The 13784-nt window shown below is 46.9% G+C and overlaps 36 non-coding genes across 36 annotated transcripts; 24 read left to right on the forward strand and 12 right to left on the reverse strand.

Moving 5' to 3' along the window:
• Positions 1-145: 145 nt before the first annotated feature.
• On the reverse strand, positions 146-217 carry Trnaa-cgc. The gene has a single exon. It is a non-coding gene; the product is annotated as a tRNA-Ala (tRNA).
• A 118-nt stretch (positions 218-335) lies between these two features.
• Positions 336-407, forward strand: Trnaw-cca. The gene has a single exon. It is a non-coding gene; the product is annotated as a tRNA-Trp (tRNA).
• A 319-nt stretch (positions 408-726) lies between these two features.
• Trnac-gca lies at positions 727-798 on the forward strand. Its single transcript has one exon. It is a non-coding gene; the product is annotated as a tRNA-Cys (tRNA).
• A 276-nt stretch (positions 799-1074) lies between these two features.
• On the reverse strand, positions 1075-1146 carry Trnaa-cgc. The gene has a single exon. It is a non-coding gene; the product is annotated as a tRNA-Ala (tRNA).
• A 118-nt stretch (positions 1147-1264) lies between these two features.
• Trnaw-cca lies at positions 1265-1336 on the forward strand. The gene has a single exon. It is a non-coding gene; the product is annotated as a tRNA-Trp (tRNA).
• A 319-nt stretch (positions 1337-1655) lies between these two features.
• Trnac-gca lies at positions 1656-1727 on the forward strand. The gene has a single exon. It is a non-coding gene; the product is annotated as a tRNA-Cys (tRNA).
• A 276-nt stretch (positions 1728-2003) lies between these two features.
• Trnaa-cgc lies at positions 2004-2075 on the reverse strand. The gene has a single exon. It is a non-coding gene; the product is annotated as a tRNA-Ala (tRNA).
• Positions 2076-2193: 118 nt separating this feature from the next.
• Trnaw-cca lies at positions 2194-2265 on the forward strand. The gene has a single exon. It is a non-coding gene; the product is annotated as a tRNA-Trp (tRNA).
• A 319-nt stretch (positions 2266-2584) lies between these two features.
• Positions 2585-2656, forward strand: Trnac-gca. The gene has a single exon. It is a non-coding gene; the product is annotated as a tRNA-Cys (tRNA).
• A 277-nt stretch (positions 2657-2933) lies between these two features.
• On the reverse strand, positions 2934-3005 carry Trnaa-cgc. The gene has a single exon. It is a non-coding gene; the product is annotated as a tRNA-Ala (tRNA).
• A 118-nt stretch (positions 3006-3123) lies between these two features.
• Positions 3124-3195, forward strand: Trnaw-cca. Its single transcript has one exon. It is a non-coding gene; the product is annotated as a tRNA-Trp (tRNA).
• A 319-nt stretch (positions 3196-3514) lies between these two features.
• On the forward strand, positions 3515-3586 carry Trnac-gca. The gene has a single exon. It is a non-coding gene; the product is annotated as a tRNA-Cys (tRNA).
• A 282-nt stretch (positions 3587-3868) lies between these two features.
• Positions 3869-3940, reverse strand: Trnaa-cgc. Its single transcript has one exon. It is a non-coding gene; the product is annotated as a tRNA-Ala (tRNA).
• A 118-nt stretch (positions 3941-4058) lies between these two features.
• Positions 4059-4130, forward strand: Trnaw-cca. Its single transcript has one exon. It is a non-coding gene; the product is annotated as a tRNA-Trp (tRNA).
• Positions 4131-4449: 319 nt separating this feature from the next.
• On the forward strand, positions 4450-4521 carry Trnac-gca. Its single transcript has one exon. It is a non-coding gene; the product is annotated as a tRNA-Cys (tRNA).
• Positions 4522-4797: 276 nt separating this feature from the next.
• Trnaa-cgc lies at positions 4798-4869 on the reverse strand. The gene has a single exon. It is a non-coding gene; the product is annotated as a tRNA-Ala (tRNA).
• A 118-nt stretch (positions 4870-4987) lies between these two features.
• On the forward strand, positions 4988-5059 carry Trnaw-cca. Its single transcript has one exon. It is a non-coding gene; the product is annotated as a tRNA-Trp (tRNA).
• A 319-nt stretch (positions 5060-5378) lies between these two features.
• Trnac-gca lies at positions 5379-5450 on the forward strand. Its single transcript has one exon. It is a non-coding gene; the product is annotated as a tRNA-Cys (tRNA).
• Positions 5451-5726: 276 nt separating this feature from the next.
• On the reverse strand, positions 5727-5798 carry Trnaa-cgc. Its single transcript has one exon. It is a non-coding gene; the product is annotated as a tRNA-Ala (tRNA).
• A 118-nt stretch (positions 5799-5916) lies between these two features.
• Positions 5917-5988, forward strand: Trnaw-cca. Its single transcript has one exon. It is a non-coding gene; the product is annotated as a tRNA-Trp (tRNA).
• Positions 5989-6307: 319 nt separating this feature from the next.
• Trnac-gca lies at positions 6308-6379 on the forward strand. Its single transcript has one exon. It is a non-coding gene; the product is annotated as a tRNA-Cys (tRNA).
• A 276-nt stretch (positions 6380-6655) lies between these two features.
• On the reverse strand, positions 6656-6727 carry Trnaa-cgc. The gene has a single exon. It is a non-coding gene; the product is annotated as a tRNA-Ala (tRNA).
• Positions 6728-6845: 118 nt separating this feature from the next.
• On the forward strand, positions 6846-6917 carry Trnaw-cca. The gene has a single exon. It is a non-coding gene; the product is annotated as a tRNA-Trp (tRNA).
• Positions 6918-7236: 319 nt separating this feature from the next.
• On the forward strand, positions 7237-7308 carry Trnac-gca. The gene has a single exon. It is a non-coding gene; the product is annotated as a tRNA-Cys (tRNA).
• Positions 7309-7584: 276 nt separating this feature from the next.
• Trnaa-cgc lies at positions 7585-7656 on the reverse strand. The gene has a single exon. It is a non-coding gene; the product is annotated as a tRNA-Ala (tRNA).
• Positions 7657-7774: 118 nt separating this feature from the next.
• Trnaw-cca lies at positions 7775-7846 on the forward strand. Its single transcript has one exon. It is a non-coding gene; the product is annotated as a tRNA-Trp (tRNA).
• Positions 7847-8165: 319 nt separating this feature from the next.
• Trnac-gca lies at positions 8166-8237 on the forward strand. The gene has a single exon. It is a non-coding gene; the product is annotated as a tRNA-Cys (tRNA).
• Positions 8238-8514: 277 nt separating this feature from the next.
• Positions 8515-8586, reverse strand: Trnaa-cgc. Its single transcript has one exon. It is a non-coding gene; the product is annotated as a tRNA-Ala (tRNA).
• Positions 8587-8704: 118 nt separating this feature from the next.
• Positions 8705-8776, forward strand: Trnaw-cca. Its single transcript has one exon. It is a non-coding gene; the product is annotated as a tRNA-Trp (tRNA).
• Positions 8777-9095: 319 nt separating this feature from the next.
• Positions 9096-9167, forward strand: Trnac-gca. Its single transcript has one exon. It is a non-coding gene; the product is annotated as a tRNA-Cys (tRNA).
• A 282-nt stretch (positions 9168-9449) lies between these two features.
• On the reverse strand, positions 9450-9521 carry Trnaa-cgc. Its single transcript has one exon. It is a non-coding gene; the product is annotated as a tRNA-Ala (tRNA).
• A 118-nt stretch (positions 9522-9639) lies between these two features.
• On the forward strand, positions 9640-9711 carry Trnaw-cca. Its single transcript has one exon. It is a non-coding gene; the product is annotated as a tRNA-Trp (tRNA).
• Positions 9712-10030: 319 nt separating this feature from the next.
• Positions 10031-10102, forward strand: Trnac-gca. Its single transcript has one exon. It is a non-coding gene; the product is annotated as a tRNA-Cys (tRNA).
• A 276-nt stretch (positions 10103-10378) lies between these two features.
• Positions 10379-10450, reverse strand: Trnaa-cgc. The gene has a single exon. It is a non-coding gene; the product is annotated as a tRNA-Ala (tRNA).
• Positions 10451-10568: 118 nt separating this feature from the next.
• On the forward strand, positions 10569-10640 carry Trnaw-cca. The gene has a single exon. It is a non-coding gene; the product is annotated as a tRNA-Trp (tRNA).
• Positions 10641-10959: 319 nt separating this feature from the next.
• Trnac-gca lies at positions 10960-11031 on the forward strand. Its single transcript has one exon. It is a non-coding gene; the product is annotated as a tRNA-Cys (tRNA).
• The last annotated feature ends 2753 nt before the right edge of the window (positions 11032-13784 follow it).

Genomic DNA, 13784 nt, shown 5'->3' on the forward strand with positions numbered 1-13784 from the left:
GGGTCTTGCAGGTCATCGTCCTCCCGCCATGAGGTCGAACTGTACGAAATCCACTTGCTTGGGGGAAGAATCTTGTACACTGAATTTTGTAGAATATGGTGATAGGCAAAAGTTTTCATGTACTGCTGCACGGAGAAACAAAAAATGGAGGAGCTGGGATTTGAACCCAGGACTTTCTGCATGCGAAGCAGACACTCTACCACTGAGTTACACCCCCGCCAGAGCAAGTACATCCGGGACGAGTGTCTCGTGGATCCTACTGTCATTATTTCTTAGGTTTGAACGGTACAGTAAGTGTTCGAGGAACCTATTCATGACAAGACCTAAGCAGCGTCGACTCCGTGGCGCAACGGTAGCGCGTCTGACTCCAGATCAGAAGGTTGCGTGTTCAAATCACGTCGGGGTCACAATGAAATTTTCGTTTACGAAAGCCATAGGCGAGTATGTCAGTTTAATCAGATACCAAACGATTACGGAGAACGGACGAACAGAACTTGCTTGAAAAAAAGCTACTAGTGCAATTTTCGCGTTCTGACATTAAGGTGAAGGCGCCGACTCGCACTTTCTCCAGGCGCGAAGTGTCTAGTATTTTTGATATTTATATCGTTTAACGCTAATATATAACTGAGAGATAATGATTACGCAATATTTTGCTCGATTAGACGTCTTTAGCCAGGCAGAGTATAATATTTTTCCTTAAGTTATGGGAACGCAAAGATCGTGAATGGGGGTATAGCTCAGTCGTAGAGCATTCGACTGCAGATCGAGAGGTCCCCGGTTCAATCCCGGGTGCCCCCTTCATTTTTCAGTATCTCGAAAAAACAAATGACGATTGTCGCGGTGAGTTGCAAATACATGTTTGAGATGCACCCTGCACGCCATACCGAAGGCTTTGGAGCAACATTTCAATGGGGGGGGATCGCAGCCCAGGGTCTTGCAGGTCATCGTCCTCCCGCCATGAGGTCGAACTGTACGAAATCCACTTGCTTGGGGGAAGAATCTTGTACACTGAATTTTGTAGAATATGGTGATAGGCAAAAGTTTTCATGTACTGCTGCACGGAGAAACAAAAAATGGAGGAGCTGGGATTTGAACCCAGGACTTTCTGCATGCGAAGCAGACACTCTACCACTGAGTTACACCCCCGCCAGAGCAAGTACATCCGGGACGAGTGTCTCGTGGATCCTACTGTCATTATTTCTTAGGTTTGAACGGTACAGTAAGTGTTCGAGGAACCTATTCATGACAAGACCTAAGCAGCGTCGACTCCGTGGCGCAACGGTAGCGCGTCTGACTCCAGATCAGAAGGTTGCGTGTTCAAATCACGTCGGGGTCACAATGAAATTTTCGTTTACGAAAGCCATAGGCGAGTATGTCAGTTTAATCAGATACCAAACGATTACGGAGAACGGACGAACAGAACTTGCTTGAAAAAAAGCTACTAGTGCAATTTTCGCGTTCTGACATTAAGGTGAAGGCGCCGACTCGCACTTTCTCCAGGCGCGAAGTGTCTAGTATTTTTGATATTTATATCGTTTAACGCTAATATATAACTGAGAGATAATGATTACGCAATATTTTGCTCGATTAGACGTCTTTAGCCAGGCAGAGTATAATATTTTTCCTTAAGTTATGGGAACGCAAAGATCGTGAATGGGGGTGTAGCTCAGTCGTAGAGCATTCGACTGCAGATCGAGAGGTCCCCGGTTCAATCCCGAGTGCCCCCTTCATTTTTCAGTATCTCGAAAAAACAAATGACGATTGTCGCGGTGAGTTGCAAATACATGTTTGAGATGCACCCTGCACGCCATACCGAAGGCTTTGGAGCAACATTTCAATGGGGGGGGATCGCAGCCCAGGGTCTTGCAGGTCATCGTCCTCCCGCCATGAGGTCGAACTGTACGAAATCCACTTGCTTGGGGGAAGAATCTTGTACACTGAATTTTGTAGAATATGGTGATAGGCAAAAGTTTTCATGTACTGCTGCACGGAGAAACAAAAAATGGAGGAGCTGGGATTTGAACCCAGGACTTTCTGCATGCGAAGCAGACACTCTACCACTGAGTTACACCCCCGCCAGAGCAAGTACATCCGGGACGAGTGTCTCGTGGATCCTACTGTCATTATTTCTTAGGTTTGAACGGTACAGTAAGTGTTCGAGGAACCTATTCATGACAAGACCTAAGCAGCGTCGACTCCGTGGCGCAACGGTAGCGCGTCTGACTCCAGATCAGAAGGTTGCGTGTTCAAATCACGTCGGGGTCACAATGAAATTTTCGTTTACGAAAGCCATAGGCGAGTATGTCAGTTTAATCAGATACCAAACGATTACGGAGAACGGACGAACAGAACTTGCTTGAAAAAAAGCTACTAGTGCAATTTTCGCGTTCTGACATTAAGGTGAAGGCGCCGACTCGCACTTTCTCCAGGCGCGAAGTGTCTAGTATTTTTGATATTTATATCGTTTAACGCTAATATATAACTGAGAGATAATGATTACGCAATATTTTGCTCGATTAGACGTCTTTAGCCAGGCAGAGTATAATATTTTTCCTTAAGTTATGGGAACGCAAAGATCGTGAATGGGGGTATAGCTCAGTCGTAGAGCATTCGACTGCAGATCGAGAGGTCCCCGGTTCAATCCCGGGTGCCCCCTTCATTTTTCAGTATCTCGAAAAAACAAATGACGATTGTCGCGGTGAGTTGCAAATACATGTTTGAGATGCACCCTGCACGCCATACCGAAGGCTTTGGAGCAACATTTCAATGGGGGGGGGATCGCAGCCCAGGGTCTTGCAGGTCATCGTCCTCCCGCCATGAGGTCGAACTGTACGAAATCCACTTGCTTGGGGGAAGAATCTTGTACACTGAATTTTGTAGAATATGGTGATAGGCAAAAGTTTTCATGTACTGCTGCACGGAGAAACAAAAAATGGAGGAGCTGGGATTTGAACCCAGGACTTTCTGCATGCGAAGCAGACACTCTACCACTGAGTTACACCCCCGCCAGAGCAAGTACATCCGGGACGAGTGTCTCGTGGATCCTACTGTCATTATTTCTTAGGTTTGAACGGTACAGTAAGTGTTCGAGGAACCTATTCATGACAAGACCTAAGCAGCGTCGACTCCGTGGCGCAACGGTAGCGCGTCTGACTCCAGATCAGAAGGTTGCGTGTTCAAATCACGTCGGGGTCACAATGAAATTTTCGTTTACGAAAGCCATAGGCGAGTATGTCAGTTTAATCAGATACCAAACGATTACGGAGAACGGACGAACAGAACTTGCTTGAAAAAAAGCTACTAGTGCAATTTTCGCGTTCTGACATTAAGGTGAAGGCGCCGACTCGCACTTTCTCCAGGCGCGAAGTGTCTAGTATTTTTGATATTTATATCGTTTAACGCTAATATATAACTGAGAGATAATGATTACGCAATATTTTGCTCGATTAGACGTCTTTAGCCAGGCAGAGTATAATATTTTTCCTTAAGTTATGGGAACGCAAAGATCGTGAATGGGGGTATAGCTCAGTCGTAGAGCATTCGACTGCAGATCGAGAGGTCCCCGGTTCAATCCCGGGTGCCCCCTTCATTTTTCAGTATCTCGAAAAAACAAATGACGATTGTCGCGGTGAGTTGCAAATACATGTTTGAGATGCACCCTGCACGCCATACCGAAGGCTTTGGAGCAACATTTCAATGGGGGGGGGGGGGGATCGCAGCCCAGGGTCTTGCAGGTCATCGTCCTCCCGCCATGAGGTCGAACTGTACGAAATCCACTTGCTTGGGGGAAGAATCTTGTACACTGAATTTTGTAGAATATGGTGATAGGCAAAAGTTTTCATGTACTGCTGCACGGAGAAACAAAAAATGGAGGAGCTGGGATTTGAACCCAGGACTTTCTGCATGCGAAGCAGACACTCTACCACTGAGTTACACCCCCGCCAGAGCAAGTACATCCGGGACGAGTGTCTCGTGGATCCTACTGTCATTATTTCTTAGGTTTGAACGGTACAGTAAGTGTTCGAGGAACCTATTCATGACAAGACCTAAGCAGCGTCGACTCCGTGGCGCAACGGTAGCGCGTCTGACTCCAGATCAGAAGGTTGCGTGTTCAAATCACGTCGGGATCACAATGAAATTTTCGTTTACGAAAGCCATAGGCGAGTATGTCAGTTTAATCAGATACCAAACGATTACGGAGAACGGACGAACAGAACTTGCTTGAAAAAAAGCTACTAGTGCAATTTTCGCGTTCTGACATTAAGGTGAAGGCGCCGACTCGCACTTTCTCCAGGCGCGAAGTGTCTAGTATTTTTGATATTTATATCGTTTAACGCTAATATATAACTGAGAGATAATGATTACGCAATATTTTGCTCGATTAGACGTCTTTAGCCAGGCAGAGTATAATATTTTTCCTTAAGTTATGGGAACGCAAAGATCGTGAATGGGGGTATAGCTCAGTCGTAGAGCATTCGACTGCAGATCGAGAGGTCCCCGGTTCAATCCCGGGTGCCCCCTTCATTTTTCAGTATCTCGAAAAAACAAATGACGATTGTCGCGGTGAGTTGCAAATACATGTTTGAGATGCACCCTGCACGCCATACCGAAGGCTTTGGAGCAACATTTCAATGGGGGGGGATCGCAGCCCAGGGTCTTGCAGGTCATCGTCCTCCCGCCATGAGGTCGAACTGTACGAAATCCACTTGCTTGGGGGAAGAATCTTGTACACTGAATTTTGTAGAATATGGTGATAGGCAAAAGTTTTCATGTACTGCTGCACGGAGAAACAAAAAATGGAGGAGCTGGGATTTGAACCCAGGACTTTCTGCATGCGAAGCAGACACTCTACCACTGAGTTACACCCCCGCCAGAGCAAGTACATCCGGGACGAGTGTCTCGTGGATCCTACTGTCATTATTTCTTAGGTTTGAACGGTACAGTAAGTGTTCGAGGAACCTATTCATGACAAGACCTAAGCAGCGTCGACTCCGTGGCGCAACGGTAGCGCGTCTGACTCCAGATCAGAAGGTTGCGTGTTTAAATCACGTCGGGGTCACAATGAAATTTTCGTTTACGAAAGCCATAGGCGAGTATGTCAGTTTAATCAGATACCAAACGATTACGGAGAACGGACGAACAGAACTTGCTTGAAAAAAAGCTACTAGTGCAATTTTCGCGTTCTGACATTAAGGTGAAGGCGCCGACTCGCACTTTCTCCAGGCGCGAAGTGTCTAGTATTTTTGATATTTATATCGTTTAACGCTAATATATAACTGAGAGATAATGATTACGCAATATTTTGCTCGATTAGACGTCTTTAGCCAGGCAGAGTATAATATTTTTCCTTAAGTTATGGGAACGCAAAGATCGTGAATGGGGGTATAGCTCAGTCGTAGAGCATTCGACTGCAGATCGAGAGGTCCCCGGTTCAATCCCGGGTGCCCCCTTCATTTTTCAGTATCTCGAAAAAACAAATGACGATTGTCGCGGTGAGTTGCAAATACATGTTTGAGATGCACCCTGCACGCCATACCGAAGGCTTTGGAGCAACATTTCAATGGGGGGGGATCGCAGCCCAGGGTCTTGCAGGTCATCGTCCTCCCGCCATGAGGTCGAACTGTACGAAATCCACTTGCTTGGGGGAAGAATCTTGTACACTGAATTTTGTAGAATATGGTGATAGGCAAAAGTTTTCATGTACTGCTGCACGGAGAAACAAAAAATGGAGGAGCTGGGATTTGAACCCAGGACTTTCTGCATGCGAAGCAGACACTCTACCACTGAGTTACACCCCCGCCAGAGCAAGTACATCCGGGACGAGTGTCTCGTGGATCCTACTGTCATTATTTCTTAGGTTTGAACGGTACAGTAAGTGTTCGAGGAACCTATTCATGACAAGACCTAAGCAGCGTCGACTCCGTGGCGCAACGGTAGCGCGTCTGACTCCAGATCAGAAGGTTGCGTGTTCAAATCACGTCGGGGTCACAATGAAATTTTCGTTTACGAAAGCCATAGGCGAGTATGTCAGTTTAATCAGATACCAAACGATTACGGAGAACGGACGAACAGAACTTGCTTGAAAAAAAGCTACTAGTGCAATTTTCGCGTTCTGACATTAAGGTGAAGGCGCCGACTCGCACTTTCTCCAGGCGCGAAGTGTCTAGTATTTTTGATATTTATATCGTTTAACGCTAATATATAACTGAGAGATAATGATTACGCAATATTTTGCTCGATTAGACGTCTTTAGCCAGGCAGAGTATAATATTTTTCCTTAAGTTATGGGAACGCAAAGATCGTGAATGGGGGTATAGCTCAGTCGTAGAGCATTCGACTGCAGATCGAGAGGTCCCCGGTTCAATCCCGGGTGCCCCCTTCATTTTTCAGTATCTCGAAAAAACAAATGACGATTGTCGCGGTGAGTTGCAAATACATGTTTGAGATGCACCCTGCACGCCATACCGAAGGCTTTGGAGCAACATTTCAATGGGGGGGGATCGCAGCCCAGGGTCTTGCAGGTCATCGTCCTCCCGCCATGAGGTCGAACTGTACGAAATCCACTTGCTTGGGGGAAGAATCTTGTACACTGAATTTTGTAGAATATGGTGATAGGCAAAAGTTTTCATGTACTGCTGCACGGAGAAACAAAAAATGGAGGAGCTGGGATTTGAACCCAGGACTTTCTGCATGCGAAGCAGACACTCTACCACTGAGTTACACCCCCGCCAGAGCAAGTACATCCGGGACGAGTGTCTCGTGGATCCTACTGTCATTATTTCTTAGGTTTGAACGGTACAGTAAGTGTTCGAGGAACCTATTCATGACAAGACCTAAGCAGCGTCGACTCCGTGGCGCAACGGTAGCGCGTCTGACTCCAGATCAGAAGGTTGCGTGTTCAAATCACGTCGGGGTCACAATGAAATTTTCGTTTACGAAAGCCATAGGCGAGTATGTCAGTTTAATCAGATACCAAACGATTACGGAGAACGGACGAACAGAACTTGCTTGAAAAAAAGCTACTAGTGCAATTTTCGCGTTCTGACATTAAGGTGAAGGCGCCGACTCGCACTTTCTCCAGGCGCGAAGTGTCTAGTATTTTTGATATTTATATCGTTTAACGCTAATATATAACTGAGAGATAATGATTACGCAATATTTTGCTCGATTAGACGTCTTTAGCCAGGCAGAGTATAATATTTTTCCTTAAGTTATGGGAACGCAAAGATCGTGAATGGGGGTATAGCTCAGTCGTAGAGCATTCGACTGCAGATCGAGAGGTCCCCGGTTCAATCCCGGGTGCCCCCTTCATTTTTCAGTATCTCGAAAAAACAAATGACGATTGTCGCGGTGAGTTGCAAATACATGTTTGAGATGCACCCTGCACGCCATACCGAAGGCTTTGGAGCAACATTTCAATGGGGGGGGATCGCAGCCCAGGGTCTTGCAGGTCATCGTCCTCCCGCCATGAGGTCGAACTGTACGAAATCCACTTGCTTGGGGGAAGAATCTTGTACACTGAATTTTGTAGAATATGGTGATAGGCAAAAGTTTTCATGTACTGCTGCACGGAGAAACAAAAAATGGAGGAGCTGGGATTTGAACCCAGGACTTTCTGCATGCGAAGCAGACACTCTACCACTGAGTTACACCCCCGCCAGAGCAAGTACATCCGGGACGAGTGTCTCGTGGATCCTACTGTCATTATTTCTTAGGTTTGAACGGTACAGTAAGTGTTCGAGGAACCTATTCATGACAAGACCTAAGCAGCGTCGACTCCGTGGCGCAACGGTAGCGCGTCTGACTCCAGATCAGAAGGTTGCGTGTTCAAATCACGTCGGGGTCACAATGAAATTTTCGTTTACGAAAGCCATAGGCGAGTATGTCAGTTTAATCAGATACCAAACGATTACGGAGAACGGACGAACAGAACTTGCTTGAAAAAAAGCTACTAGTGCAATTTTCGCGTTCTGACATTAAGGTGAAGGCGCCGACTCGCACTTTCTCCAGGCGCGAAGTGTCTAGTATTTTTGATATTTATATCGTTTAACGCTAATATATAACTGAGAGATAATGATTACGCAATATTTTGCTCGATTAGACGTCTTTAGCCAGGCAGAGTATAATATTTTTCCTTAAGTTATGGGAACGCAAAGATCGTGAATGGGGGTATAGCTCAGTCGTAGAGCATTCGACTGCAGATCGAGAGGTCCCCGGTTCAATCCCGGGTGCCCCCTTCATTTTTCAGTATCTCGAAAAAACAAATGACGATTGTCGCGGTGAGTTGCAAATACATGTTTGAGATGCACCCTGCACGCCATACCGAAGGCTTTGGAGCAACATTTCAATGGGGGGGGGATCGCAGCCCAGGGTCTTGCAGGTCATCGTCCTCCCGCCATGAGGTCGAACTGTACGAAATCCACTTGCTTGGGGGAAGAATCTTGTACACTGAATTTTGTAGAATATGGTGATAGGCAAAAGTTTTCATGTACTGCTGCACGGAGAAACAAAAAATGGAGGAGCTGGGATTTGAACCCAGGACTTTCTGCATGCGAAGCAGACACTCTACCACTGAGTTACACCCCCGCCAGAGCAAGTACATCCGGGACGAGTGTCTCGTGGATCCTACTGTCATTATTTCTTAGGTTTGAACGGTACAGTAAGTGTTCGAGGAACCTATTCATGACAAGACCTAAGCAGCGTCGACTCCGTGGCGCAACGGTAGCGCGTCTGACTCCAGATCAGAAGGTTGCGTGTTCAAATCACGTCGGGGTCACAATGAAATTTTCGTTTACGAAAGCCATAGGCGAGTATGTCAGTTTAATCAGATACCAAACGATTACGGAGAACGGACGAACAGAACTTGCTTGAAAAAAAGCTACTAGTGCAATTTTCGCGTTCTGACATTAAGGTGAAGGCGCCGACTCGCACTTTCTCCAGGCGCGAAGTGTCTAGTATTTTTGATATTTATATCGTTTAACGCTAATATATAACTGAGAGATAATGATTACGCAATATTTTGCTCGATTAGACGTCTTTAGCCAGGCAGAGTATAATATTTTTCCTTAAGTTATGGGAACGCAAAGATCGTGAATGGGGGTATAGCTCAGTCGTAGAGCATTCGACTGCAGATCGAGAGGTCCCCGGTTCAATCCCGGGTGCCCCCTTCATTTTTCAGTATCTCGAAAAAACAAATGACGATTGTCGCGGTGAGTTGCAAATACATGTTTGAGATGCACCCTGCACGCCATACCGAAGGCTTTGGAGCAACATTTCAATGGGGGGGGGGGGGGATCGCAGCCCAGGGTCTTGCAGGTCATCGTCCTCCCGCCATGAGGTCGAACTGTACGAAATCCACTTGCTTGGGGGAAGAATCTTGTACACTGAATTTTGTAGAATATGGTGATAGGCAAAAGTTTTCATGTACTGCTGCACGGAGAAACAAAAAATGGAGGAGCTGGGATTTGAACCCAGGACTTTCTGCATGCGAAGCAGACACTCTACCACTGAGTTACACCCCCGCCAGAGCAAGTACATCCGGGACGAGTGTCTCGTGGATCCTACTGTCATTATTTCTTAGGTTTGAACGGTACAGTAAGTGTTCGAGGAACCTATTCATGACAAGACCTAAGCAGCGTCGACTCCGTGGCGCAACGGTAGCGCGTCTGACTCCAGATCAGAAGGTTGCGTGTTCAAATCACGTCGGGGTCACAATGAAATTTTCGTTTACGAAAGCCATAGGCGAGTATGTCAGTTTAATCAGATACCAAACGATTACGGAGAACGGACGAACAGAACTTGCTTGAAAAAAAGCTACTAGTGCAATTTTCGCGTTCTGACATTAAGGTGAAGGCGCCGACTCGCACTTTCTCCAGGCGCGAAGTGTCTAGTATTTTTGATATTTATATCGTTTAACGCTAATATATAACTGAGAGATAATGATTACGCAATATTTTGCTCGATTAGACGTCTTTAGCCAGGCAGAGTATAATATTTTTCCTTAAGTTATGGGAACGCAAAGATCGTGAATGGGGGTATAGCTCAGTCGTAGAGCATTCGACTGCAGATCGAGAGGTCCCCGGTTCAATCCCGGGTGCCCCCTTCATTTTTCAGTATCTCGAAAAAACAAATGACGATTGTCGCGGTGAGTTGCAAATACATGTTTGAGATGCACCCTGCACGCCATACCGAAGGCTTTGGAGCAACATTTCAATGGGGGGGGATCGCAGCCCAGGGTCTTGCAGGTCATCGTCCTCCCGCCATGAGGTCGAACTGTACGAAATCCACTTGCTTGGGGGAAGAATCTTGTACACTGAATTTTGTAGAATATGGTGATAGGCAAAAGTTTTCATGTACTGCTGCACGGAGAAACAAAAAATGGAGGAGCTGGGATTTGAACCCAGGACTTTCTGCATGCGAAGCAGACACTCTACCACTGAGTTACACCCCCACCAGAGCAAGTACATCCGGGACGAGTGCCTCGTGGATCCTACTGTCATTATTTCTTAGGTTTGAACGGTACAGTAAGTGTTCGAGGAACCTATTCATGACAAGACCTAAGCAGCGTCGACTCCGTGGTGCAACGGTAGCGCGTCTGACTCCAGATCAGAAGGTTGCGTGTTCAAATCACGTCGGGGTCACAATGAAATTTTCGTTTACGAAAGCCATAGGCGAGTATGTCAGTTTAATCAGATACCAAACGATTACGGAGAACGGACGAACAGAACTTGCTTGAAAAAAAGCTACTAGTGCAATTTTCGCGTTCTGACATTAAGGTGAAGGCGCCGACTCGCACTTTCTCCAGGCGCGAAGTGTCTAGTATTTTTGATATTTATATCGTTTAACGCTAATATATAACTGAGAGATAATGATTACGCAATATTTTGCTCGATTAGACGTCTTTAGCCAGGCAGAGTATAATATTTTTCCTTAAGTTATGGGAACGCAAAGATCGTGAATGGGGGTATAGCTCAGTCGTAGAGCATTCGACTGCAGATCGAGAGGTCCCCGGTTCAATCCCGGGTGCCCCCTTCATTTTTCAGTATCTCGAAAAAACAAATGACGATTGTCGCGGTGAGTTGCAAATACATGTTTGAGATGCACCCTGCACGCCATACCGAAGGCTTCAGTTCCGCTTTAGACGCCGTGCAGTGTGGACGTGCCTAGTCTTCCGCTCCGCCGTAGCGTTACGTATAGTGGACTATCGTTTTTGTTTACGTGTTGTGTTGCAACTTCTGTGAGTGTTTCTCCGTCGTTGTTTCGTACCTTGTGTTTTTTTTTCTGTCCTTATTTCAGTGTTTTTTGTGTAGCGGTTTCGACCGCATATTTTGAAAATGTCGTCCCAGGTTATTCCTCGTCAGGCTACAGTTAGTTTTGCTTTTCACAAGTCAACCCGCCATGTGCAACCTAGTTCTCTTGAGATTCATGATTGGTTGGTAGATACCTTTGGTGTTCATTCGGATCAGGTGCACACTGCTTATTTTGATACCGAACTGTATGTTTTCTTTGTTAAGTTTATGGACCCACTTCAGGTTGATAAAATTCTTTCTAAATATGGTCATCAAGTTCTCTTTCGGCATCGGGATGATTCTGTAAGTACCGTGCTGCTTTCCAATGCTTCCATCACGTATACCAATGTTCGTGTTTACAACCTTCCACCGGAGGTGGATAATGTCTATCTTAAGGAGGGTCTACAGAAGTATGGTGATGTAAAGAGCATTCGCCTTGAACGCTGGTCAAGCCAACATCGCCTGCAATGTTACAGTGGTATTCGTTCAGTCGAAATGCACGTTAAGCAGAATATTCCATCTCACCTGCAGATCGGTGGATATCGTGTCCATGTAACATATAGTGGTCAGGTTGGCACCTGTTTTTTGTGCAATGAAAGTGGTCACGTGCGTACCGACTGTCCGCGGAGAGTTTTTGTTTTAAAAAATTCTCTCGAACAGCGTCGCAAGTTAACGGTCGCTGACCTCGTTGCAGGTGGTTCTGCTCTTGGTGTAGCACAGTCCAGTGGTAGTGGCGCCCCGCCACAGGTTTTGCGCTCCCCTGATACAGAATTTCCTCCTTTGCGTGCTAAATCTGATGTTGTTCCATCTGTCCCTCAGGTGGGTGTGCCACTTTTGAATAATAAGAGGCGTCGCCCACACGATGGAAATAGTACGGATGAGGATCTCCCTGAGATGCCCCAGTCCGAGCGACCGGCATCCTCCGAGCCACTGTGTACTGTAGCTGCTCCCTGCTCTCCTGAGGTAGCGGTTCCGGTGGCGGCTGCTGGCGCCCCTCCGGCCTCCGACGCAGCTTCTCTCGAGTCGGGTCGTCGGTCGGGCCTGTTGGCGCCGTCTTCCGAACCGACTTCGATGTCACAACAAGTGGAGCCGCGACAACTTCCTGCTTCGCTGCCCCATACCTCTGCCAGCGAAGCTGCTCCGCTTCCTTCCAACTCTGCGGCCTCGGACCTTCCTGCTCACGTTTCGCCTCCGTGCAGTCCATGTTTGCCGGAAGCTAGTGCAGGTGTTGACCATTCCGTTTTGTCGGATGTTTCCCCCGCGACCCCGGATCCCGCATGTGGACCGGCGCGGGTGGTGTCGGATACAGAACTTGACCCTCCTACGTCACCGGCGGCTGAAGTTTCCTTGCCCGTCAGCCGACGCAAGTTACGCGTTCAGCCGAACGTTAATGCTGTTCGTAAAAAACCGAAACGTAAGGGATCCGCGGAACGGGGTAGCAGTCCCCCTCCCTCGGATGCCTCCGTCACCCCTGCTATGGACTGTGACGCTGGTGCGTCGGTGTAGGTGATTTGTTTTCTCGCTTTTCTCTGTATGGTTCAAGCATACACCTTTCTTACCTTAAATGTTAACCGTATTGAGTCCGACGTTCGCATTGCCTCTTTGCGGCAGTTTATTTACGACGCCTGTGCGGACGTAGTGTTTTTGCAGGAAGTGTTGTTTTCTGATCTCTCTCTACCTGGATTTCAAAGTGTTTTTAATGTCGCGCCGGAATATTCAACAGGAACTGCTCTTTTCTTTCGAGAGGGCATTCCTATTACTGACATTGAATTCCTTGACTCTGGCCGTGGGATTGGTTGTCGTCTTTTTGATCTCCGCCTCGTTGTTTTGTATGCCCCCTCTGGTTCGGGTCACACTGTGGCTCGATCGCGCTTTTATAAAGAAGAGCTTATTTATCTTTTGCGCCAGAGTCCTCGGAGTCTCCTGCTCGGAGGCGATTTTAATTGTGTTTTACGCCCTGCAGACCAGTCCCCCAATTTTAATTATTGCCGTGATTTACATGACTTAGTTCGTACGATGCATCTGCGTGATGTTTGGGAACACAAATACCCAACCCTGGTGAAATATACGTTTTTTACCGCGTCCTCATGCAGTAGACTCGACAGATTCTATTTATCTGATTTTTTATGTGATAAAATTCTTTCTGTCGATGTTATTCCTACTAGTTTTTCTGACCATTGTGCTTTTACTGCAACTGTAAATCTTAGTCGCCCACCTGCAAAACTTTATCGTTCCCAGTGGATGTTAAATGTTTCCCACCTTGCCGACAGTGCTATGGATGATGTTATAAGTGGCGTGTGGGAGCGATGTCTTCGCTCTGTCCCGCGATACCCCTCCTTGCTGGTTTGGTGGACTGCGTTTGCCAAGCCCAAGATTCGTCAGACTTTGATTTTCTACTGTGCTGCTAGGACGCGTGATTTTAAGAACACGTATGAATATTACTACTCTGTCCTGCGTGAACTATATGACGCGGCGGGTACCTCTCCACTGCGGATC

This window comes from Schistocerca piceifrons, chromosome 3 (genome assembly GCF_021461385.2).
Source record: "Schistocerca piceifrons isolate TAMUIC-IGC-003096 chromosome 3, iqSchPice1.1, whole genome shotgun sequence".
NCBI lineage: Eukaryota > Metazoa > Arthropoda > Insecta > Orthoptera > Acrididae > Schistocerca > Schistocerca piceifrons.